Source organism: Bidens hawaiensis, unplaced genomic scaffold (genome assembly GCF_021521415.1).
Source record: "Bidens hawaiensis isolate Kalapana, Puna unplaced genomic scaffold, B.hawaiensis_p1.1 tig00001484_1, whole genome shotgun sequence".
Classification (NCBI taxonomy): domain Eukaryota; kingdom Viridiplantae; phylum Streptophyta; class Magnoliopsida; order Asterales; family Asteraceae; genus Bidens; species Bidens hawaiensis.
Genome location: NW_027491084.1, coordinates 144,607 through 154,644, shown reverse-complemented (window position 1 = coordinate 154,644; position 10,038 = coordinate 144,607). Strand labels below are relative to the sequence as shown.

General features: G+C 36.0%; 1 pseudogene across 1 annotated transcript; it reads right to left on the bottom strand.

Moving 5' to 3' along the window:
- Positions 1-1,013: 1,013 nt before the first annotated feature.
- Positions 1,014-5,906, bottom strand: LOC143580412 (translation initiation factor eIF2B subunit delta-like; annotated as a pseudogene). The gene is made up of 7 exons (XR_013143650.1): positions 5,315-5,906; positions 4,480-4,605; positions 3,537-3,868; positions 2,468-3,208; positions 1,590-1,683; positions 1,443-1,497; positions 1,014-1,352 (listed from the first exon to the last, which is right to left on the bottom strand). The product of XR_013143650.1 is annotated as a translation initiation factor eIF2B subunit delta-like (transcript).
- Positions 5,907-10,038: the final 4,132 nt, after the last annotated feature.

Here is a 10,038-nt window from a genome sequence, read left to right as displayed (position 1 = left end):
GAACTTGAGTCGTGTTGTAACGAAATAGTGTACCATCTTTACCCAAGTCAATTTGATCGGTCTCGCCAATCCCTTTCAACGCCTTGCAATATGGCTTCTCGATGTGCTTTCTCAAAGTAGAGTTGGAATCGTGCTTTAATATTGAACCACATAGTTTGCAACGAGCCTTTTGATAACCTTCGTCATCCACAATCAAATCCCAATTCTTCCATATGTCTTGGTTGCGGTTATGGTTGACTACCGTAACAACCCTTGGGTCCTCCGTAACAGGAACGGGGGCAACAAAAACACTCTTTTTAGCCTTGTTGTTAGTTTTTTTGATGTGTGCCATAATAATATTTAGTTGGATGGTCGGGTAAAGGAATGGGTTTGCTAAAGGAGTAGTATTGTAGTTTGTTTTTGAGTTTGGTGGTGAAACAAGTAATGGAAACAAGTTATATATAGGTTTGGGCATCAAAAACCGGTTCCAACGGCTATATTACCGTTGGAACCGGTTCCAACGGATCTATTGTCTCAAAAACCGGTTCCAACGGCTATATTACCGTTGGAACCGGTTCCAACGGCTAATTGGTGTCTAAAAAACCGGTTCCAACGGCTATATTACCGTTGGAACCGGTTCCAACGGCTAGTTTGACTTTTGTTTGACCCTTCAAAAAAAACCCGTCGGAACCGGTTATTCCGGGTACGAACCAAACCGGTTCCAATTAAGAACCGGGTAGAAAACGGGTTGGAACTGGTACTGACATACAAATAGGAGAACCGGGTACGATTTTCGGGTACAAAAATACCCAAACCGGGTATTGTTCCAACCGGGTTGGAACTGGAACCGGTTCCGGTTCGGTTCCACCAGTTAGGTTCCAGAACCGGTTTTTTTGTGCACGTCTAATTGTAAGTTTTTAAACAAAATGTACAAAAACTGCACAACAATAAATCAATATTCACTTGCGTTGCTTTTGTTAGAGAAAGGCGTGACCGACTTTAGTGGAACACAAAGCAAACTTGGTTAATACGCGGTAAACTATCACCGGATAAACCATGCACAACTTAGCAGTCACAAAATTACTTCAAAAAGATGTACCATTCAGTTATACACACAAAACTTAAAGATCAAATATGCATTGACTCAATCAGCAGATAAGAACCCTTTTCCACAATATCCGCTAAACGAGCCACAATAATGAGTATAAAAAAACTGTAGGATGTAATATAAATAAACTATCTCTGCTTGTCAAATACCATGGCAGCAACTATTATTTAATCCAATCAGCAAATGATCCGACACTGAAATCCTATACTAGTATGTGCTCTCGCCCAAACTCCCTCACGATCACAGGCACACTCGTCGGTGGTATCTAAATAATATCCGTAAGAAAATGATAGTCAATCAACCCTATCCATGCAAAAATCACGTTTAAATGTTCTGAAAGGGGAGCAAAACTTACCAGCCCATACTCGGTGACTATCGTAGTAACATAATCCGCAGGAGTCACATCATAACTGTGTTGTACATATTCAAAATCATTAGTAATAACTCATAAATAATAAGATAATGTCACATTATTTCAACTGATAAAATTATGCAAACTCACGCTAAATTCAGAAGTTGCAGATTTTCCTTGCTAGCCCAATCATCCAAACAATTGTTCTTTCTTCCAGGAACCTTGGCTATCACATCAGGATCACCTGAAATAATATTTCACAAATGTTTATTAGCCCGAAAAATTAAAGATTGCTTTGAACCCAAGTACTTGTAAATGGGTCGATTTAGGTTATTTTTCAACTCAGTCAAACCAAATAGGATAAACGGGTCAAATTAGCACACAGCTTCTTAGATTGGGTTTATTCAACATTTTAAATTCTATTATTGTAGAGTTTTTAATCATCCAATTTAACGATCAATTATGAAAATAAAACACATGAACAAAATTTGCTTGTGGGCAACCTGGCCCGTTACCCAACGTGCCTATTTAACAATTAATTATTTATTGAAAAAAAAAGGCATGAACAAAATTTTTTGTTGGCCAACCGGACCTGTTAATGTGCCCGACCCACTTATTTTGTCACTTGTACGAAAAAAGAGTTAATTATATAGATGGTCCCTGTGGTATACCAATATTGCAACTATGGTCCTTGGCTTCAAGAAATTACACCTATGGAACCTAATAGTTTGATACCGTAACACAGATGGTTCTTTGAAACAAATGGTCGATAGTTTTTCGGTTACATGCACTTAAAATGACCAAAGTACCCTTACTACTAAAGAGAGAAAGAATAAAAATTTACACACTTAACTAAAAAAACTAAAGCCCATCCATTTCGAGGACCATCTATGTTTCTACTTTTAAACTATTCGAAGCCATAAATGTAATTTCTCAAAGTTAAGGACCATACTTGCAAAATGGGTATACCGAATGAACCATTCGTGTAATTAACTCAAAAAAGTGATAATAATAAAGAGACTTAATACCTAGTTCATTTGAACATATTGAATCAAGTTGTACCCTTTCATGAAACTTATACGATTCACAACAAACCAAAACAGGCACATGGTAAGCATGTCCCACCATTGCAATGCACGCGGTTCCAACAGTCGAATAAACCGTTCCATTAGATAAAACCGAAGCAGCCCCCATAAAGATTTTAGTAACTTCTGGCATAATATAAGAAACACCGTTTATATGCGTGTATGTACAACTCAAACCCTTTTCAACTAACTTCCGAAGCAACTGTTGGCCTTCAAGATTAGGGCGCGAGTCAACTACCACCACCCGAAACTGCCTCCTAAGTTCATGAGCACGCGATATAATCATTTCAATTAAAGATGATGACCCATAAGTGAGTATAACATCACCGTCACAAATCTTTGTAACCGCGTGTATGACTATTTGTTTGTCTGCAAGAACAATCGTTGTATGTAATCATCAATGTCGGAGCTTAAAGATGCTTTTGCTTCTGGTTCAGTTTGGGCCAGGGTTATTTTGGCAATTCGGGCTTTTAGGAAACGGATTGTGTTTCCCATGCTGATTGAAAGGGGTCTGCATTCGTTTAAAAATGAGACTGAAGTGTTGATCTTTGCGGTTAAATCTCTAGCTAAGGTTTTCTCGGGTGGTGTAATGTAGTCCTCAATGACTTTTTGGAATGCTTGAAGCATCGCTATGCAACGGGCATTGCTCCACATTATGTCTCCGGCTAAAAACTGTAAACCGATCTGAGAAAAAATATATTATACGATGGTTAATTTTACTAGACATGAAAGAAAACTTTGACCCATTCATTGTATTCAAGAGAAAACTTTGGCACGCTCATTGGCGTGTTTATTGTATTCAAGAAATTAAATTACTTGCTAAATGTAAAAACTTCAGAATTCAGATAAAATGTGTTTTAGGCCGACCTGACCCATTTTTACACAACCTTAGTCGTCTGATTGCAATATTCATAAACTTGATTGCAAATGGTCTGTTTTTCATTTACTAACCCACCTTTAATTAACCGTCAACAATGAATAAAACAATTATAAACAAGTTAACATTGCATACCTTATAAACAGAAGGGTGCACATCATCAATTTGGAAAAATGATGATCCAAGATCAGAAAGCTGATTTCCACGTTCGTATTGCGGTAAATGCCTAAATAATTCAACTCTATTTCTAGCCTCGGTCTGTTTGATTACTGATCGTTTCTTAGCCTTTTCAACTCGAGTTTTATCATCAAACTGCATGCGTGGAGGCGGCATGTCTTTTTTTCTATCTTTTTCTGGTGGTTTATTATCACCACCTTTCTTTTCATGAACAACACTAGGAGCCGCCGGTTGAGAAACATCTTTCTTCTGATTTGCCTGTTTTGCTGGTTTACTTGCTTGTGATGGAGCTGAAAGAATACCAAGAATAAGTTTAATAAAGAAATAATAAAAAAGAATAAATTGTATGCACCCTAACAAAATTCTTAATACGATTTCTTACAAGTACCAGTGTAATGCAGAAACAACAAATGTATACTGAATTACTAGACAGCATACAAACAAACATACCCAGTAAAATCCCACCCATAGCAAAAATTAGAACCTTTGCAACTTGAAATAAATCCCATTTTAAAATATATGCATGCTATATATATAGCAGAATTGATACTTATGAGCATATTTTTCTGACAATGGTAAATAATCTAGCAAGCTCTAGATTTCAACATATAAAAAGTGGCATATATAACGTAAATGAAATATGGAAAAAATTAAGGTTCCAATATCTTGTAATTAAATTCATAATAAAATAAATATATAGTATAATAGTGGATATGGCGAGACAAATCTGAAAAAGATAACACAAATGTATTTAACACTAAGGCAACATTAATAAGCTGGTTACATAATATATGTTACACTCAAGTCCAACAATATAACCTATTAACTCAGAAAATCATAGTTCATAAAAAACTGGGACTACTAAATCCTCTTATTTCTAAAAGGTATAAAAAAAGTCAACCTTTGGCAGAAGCTTTTGCAGCTCGTTGAGCTTCTTGTAAAGCACGCCTCTCGGCCTTAGTTGTTTTTGCCTTTAGTGGCTTTGAATTCTTTTGTGATGACCCTTCTGCAACCTGGCCACTAACTTCTGCATCACAAAAATTCAAATATTATGTCTATCATTAAAGAAAAACCATGCACATACTCAATTACTCATGTACATGTGTATACATGTATATATGCACACATGTATTACGTTTATCATTAAAGAAAAAACCCTGTACATGTGTGCATACATACACACACATGTACATAAGATCAATCATCATTCATCAAAGCCTATAATCTGACACAACAAATTTATACTGAAACAGTCAAACAGGAAAATTATACTGAGTATGCATATACACAATATTGCTACAATAACTCTTAAAACAAACACGACTGTAAAAATGGGGAAAAAGAAAACAGCGATTAGTTGGAGGCTAACCGCACGACATTAATCGCTAATTGTTCCTAAACGCCCCTAATCAAACCTAATCAGCCCGATTTCGGTCCCGAACGGGTCAATGGGGTGTTGAAACCTGTCTACTTCAAAAGTTTACATACAACATGTGTGTATACATATGCATTTATATAAAACTGAAAATTACATACAAAATGAGTCGCATATATAAACTAAAAAGTAAATATAAAAATTCCAGTCTGACCAGCCGACAGTGGATACTCCGCGAATTCTACACTGTAAGCAAACATGGAATTATAACCTAAAACCTATAACCTACTTCACAATATAACATGAACAAATATAAATGCAAAATATAAGCATGATAGAGTTCAAATTAATAAATGTATACCTTCATTAGATGCTTCAATTGCCTGTTTCAAATTAGGTCCACCAGCAGTCACTTTACCAGAACTCTCCTTCTACATCCAATTAACCGAATCCTCCGAAAACTCTCCGTCAATTCCAATCCTACTCGACGAAGGCGAAACGCTAAAAACCGATTCCGTCACAGTATAGCTTCCAGCCTGCAAGCTATCCACCGGCGGATGCACGTGCAACTGAGTCGGCACGCCGACGGCACGTGAGAGGTTATCAGACGCGTGACGTGGCGGAGGAATCATGACCGGAGATAAGGAACCGGAGACCGGAGACTGAACCGGAGTGGTGGCGGGTGGGCCGGACTGAGTGCGTTTGGGAGGTGGACCGGGAGTGAAGAAGCCGACCTTGCGGACTTTTGGATCGATGACGCGAGACGGTCGGCGAGGGTCCATTGGTGGTGGTTGTTAGTAGTAGTTGTTGCTATGGTTAATTGAGTGTGGAATTAGCATGGTGGATTGATTAGTAGTGGTGGTGTTGAAGCTCCATTGATGGATTCTAGGGTTTTGAGTTTGATGATGATGATGATGATTTGCAGAAGCAGCAGGGTAAAATTTTGGCAGTAGGTTTTTTATTTTATATGAATAATAATAATAATAATAATAATAATGGAAAAATGCGTTGCGCTTTTTTGACGGCGTCCAAAAACCCTAATACGTATGTTAAATCTTAACATCTTATACATATATATCATGTATCGAACAATCGTAACGGGCATTGATGCCCGTTACCCGCATTAAACATGATTAGCTAACTCGACATTGTTTTGACATGACCTCTTTTGACTTGAACCAAATTAACTATTTTTTTGTATCAACTCATTCTGATCTAATCCAGTATTACACATGACCCGAGCTTGCTCGACTCGACCTATTGCCGCTTTGAACTAGTTTCACATAACGTGTTAACTTTTTAAAAACTAAAAAAGTATAGCAATATCATACTTATTAAAGAGAATAAAATGCTTATTTTTATGGTCTAATTAAAACAAAAATTAACATGTGAAATTATGACTATTAAAAAATTGTGAGGTGGGGTAGTTAGTTTTGAATTAGAGGTATATATGTAACTATTCTTTAAATTAACAACAAATGAGTGAAGTTAAGAAACCAAAGTTATAAATGTATTTTGACAGAACGAAATTTTACATAAAATTTGTGATTAAAAGACTTAATTACCCTTAGATTATATACTTGTCTACCTATATTATTAAAGCAAGACAATGTATCCACATGTCATTCAATTAGACCCTTCACATTGGAGACTAAGTGTACAGGTTTCCATTTTTACAATTTCCCTTTGATGATTGATAAATTGAAAAATATGTTGTTGGTGAGAATTGAACTCACTGACTTGCTTTTAAAATGCTTGTAGCTTACCAACTCAACCAGGATGAATTGATGTTAGCTTTCTCTTTTTCTTATTTGTTATAGATTCACAACATTCCATTTTGTTTTATTTTTTTTAACCACCCGTATATCACACGGGCTCTATCCTAGTGATGCATTATATGTTGTTCCTAAGACATTAAGTTTGGTACATTCTTAAAACTTAAGAGGTCCTTAACTTGTGCTTTTATATATAGTATAGATATAGCCTAACATATATACAAAAAAAATAATAAATAAATAAAAAACCATACGTACATACATCGGTTCCTAGATATTGGTTTGTGAACCACCGGTTGCGAAGTCGTTTCTCTTCAAAAACCCCAAACCGGTCCAAACATCCGGATCCAAAAGGTTTCAAACTGGTTCAGTTTGGGTTGGGTAACATTTTTGTGTTGTTGTTGCTGTTGCAAACAAACATACATATGTAGAAGGGAGAAATAATTTTGACGGGCGCAAAATAGTTAATGAAGTTGATGTGCTTGAAGTAGTTTAATATTTATTAACTAAATTAACTAAAAATAAACACTAAGTAATACTCTAGACTCTCTAAAACTCGACTAAACTACTAACCGGCAAGTGAACCGATCGACTCTAGTAAAGCTAAGTAAGTCCGGATATCGAACCCGCGAGACTCTTTAAATTACGTTTATTAGCTAATTAGACTCGACTACAAAACACAACTTATTAATTATTTTTGTTTGGGGGATTTTTATTTAAAATACTAATTTAATACTATAATTAAAAACTAATTAAGAAAACAAGTAATTTAAACGAAAACGAAGTTTGTTATGAAAATAAGATGATGATGATGAGAAAACTACCTAGGCTAGAATCCCCTAAATTTCAGTATGAATTGACTCGGGAAAATATTTAGTTATGGACTGGGATGTTTGGACCGCTTCGTTTCCTGATCCTTCGGTTCTCCGGTGCGGCTTGTTTTTGCTCTTATTTCGCCCTCTTTTCACCGAAATTCAAAACCCGAACCCTAAAACATAAAACTAAGTTAGTAGTATACAAATCTTGATTAAAACCAAACATAACTAATAAAATAATAAATAAAATATACACGGGATTAATATATGTAACACCCCGTAACCGCAGCGGAAACGTAAACGGGATGCAACAGACACCTCTGATATCAACCACATTGTTTATAAAGAAAACTGAATACATTAATATACTTCAAATTACATTATCTCATATTTCATTACCGTCTAGGTGATACACACATCATACAATACGATACATAATTCTATTTAATATAATGTATCATAACATCTCGCACGCAAATCTTACACACATCAAGCACTTAGAACGTAAGCAATCACTTCATCTTAATCGTACCTGAAAAGCATGTGAGAAAACGGGTCAACTACGAATAGTTGGTGAGTTTCACAATTTGAGTAAACCATGATAAATCAATATCATAATATAATATTATCGATGTAATTATGCTGAGCCCACAAGTGAAACCTCTGACTATCCACACACAACCCCGTGGCATACTCCGCCCACGGGCCTGCCCCAAACCGCTATGCCTAACATTGCATAGCAAAAATATATAACAACAAAATAGACATGTGCAACTGGCTGGGAAACATCAGCAAATCCATGCCGGACCAGTTGGGTTTGTCAGACCAATAGAACTATTCACACTCTACCGGCTTTAGCTAATCACTCGTGTTGCGGGGCCTTACAATGTTAGCAACTCAGACAATTATCATCTTAGTACATTTCCGTACGATTCCCGTACAATAAAACATATATAAATACACGCAAATCCATGCGTTCAGTATGTACTTAAACATTTCAATAACAACATGCTTTCCGCCCCGGGAAAATATTTAAAAACAATTCAGAAAAGGGGCTCGTGAAACTCACCTTAGCACATGCAAGCAGGTAACAACAGTCATTATTAGTTAACACGTCCAATCTGTAATATGATCCCTACGATCGTTATTATACAATTATTGTTTATATAATCTTTAACCGTGTTAACCGGTACATCTGGGGACACTGTTAACCTAGTACTGTACCCATTCCGGGGGCAATGTTAACCCAGAAACACTTCTCCGGACTCAGATTGTGATATCGTTTAGAGTTCAATAGTCAAAATTACTATTAGTTCGTTTTCCCCCGTTTTGCATGCCTAGCACGGTTATCCGTTTTACGTTTCAAAATGAGTTTGATCACACACGACCCGAAAATAGTTGTTGACTGATATTTTAATTAAAGTTGTGAAATTAGAGCTCGGTTTAGACGCCCCGATTGGTCGCGGGACCCGTTTCCGTCTTTAGTGCACTGGAAACTGTTAAATCGGATAAAATTATTCAAATCATCCGAATTATTTTTGGATGATTTATTTTTACTTGTTCAACTCAGTTATATGAAAATAGTTCATTTTTAGGGTTTTTATACACCAGTCAGCTCGTTTAGGCGAACTTTACCGGTTTACGCGTTTTAAGCCTTAAAAGTTTGTTTTTATTTTCTTTTTAGCACAAATAATTATCCGTTTAATCTCGGATCTTGAAATTTTGCACAAATCACTTTTTGACAGTGGGGAATTTTATAAAAATATTTCCAGAACAGAAGATGAACACGTAAATAACTCGATTTTTACCTCGGTTTTCTTGCGAAAATTCTGGATTTTTGAGTGATAATGTGGAAGGGAAGGAGGAGAATATGGAAATGTTTGTAAAAAAAACAAAAGGGCTAGGGGTGTATACCCTTATTCCGATCGGACAAGGAGGGGAGGTGGGGTGGGACCCACTTCTCCATTTCTAGCCATTCATTCAGATTTTGGGAATCCGGATAATGTTTTGGATAATCTGGTTCAGTTCATTTTTCGGTTAAATGTTTAATTTAGCTTAAAACGAGGCTAAAACGGTTGTTTTCGGCTTAAAAAATGAAATTTATATAAAACCGATTTAAAAACTTTAAAAACTTAACCCATGACATTTATTAACTTAAAACATCATATTATTAATAATTGCGCATCTTTTTCGGCTTGATCGATCGTCTCTTGCTCGGTTTGGTATTGAAGGTTTCGTTTAATGTACCGACGTACCATTAACTCGAAAATTCTTTTTCTGTGCTTTAATTCACTTATCCCGAAGCTTTAATACTTCGTAAAGTCGCTAAATATTATGAATATCGTCTATAATTGAACCCTCGATTCGTTCGGGTTTCAATAACTATCGATCGATTAATCGCATATTCAATACGATGAATTATATATTCACGTACAATCAATACAGTGAACCATGTATTCTCGTATAATTACTATGGTAATTCATGTACCCGACAT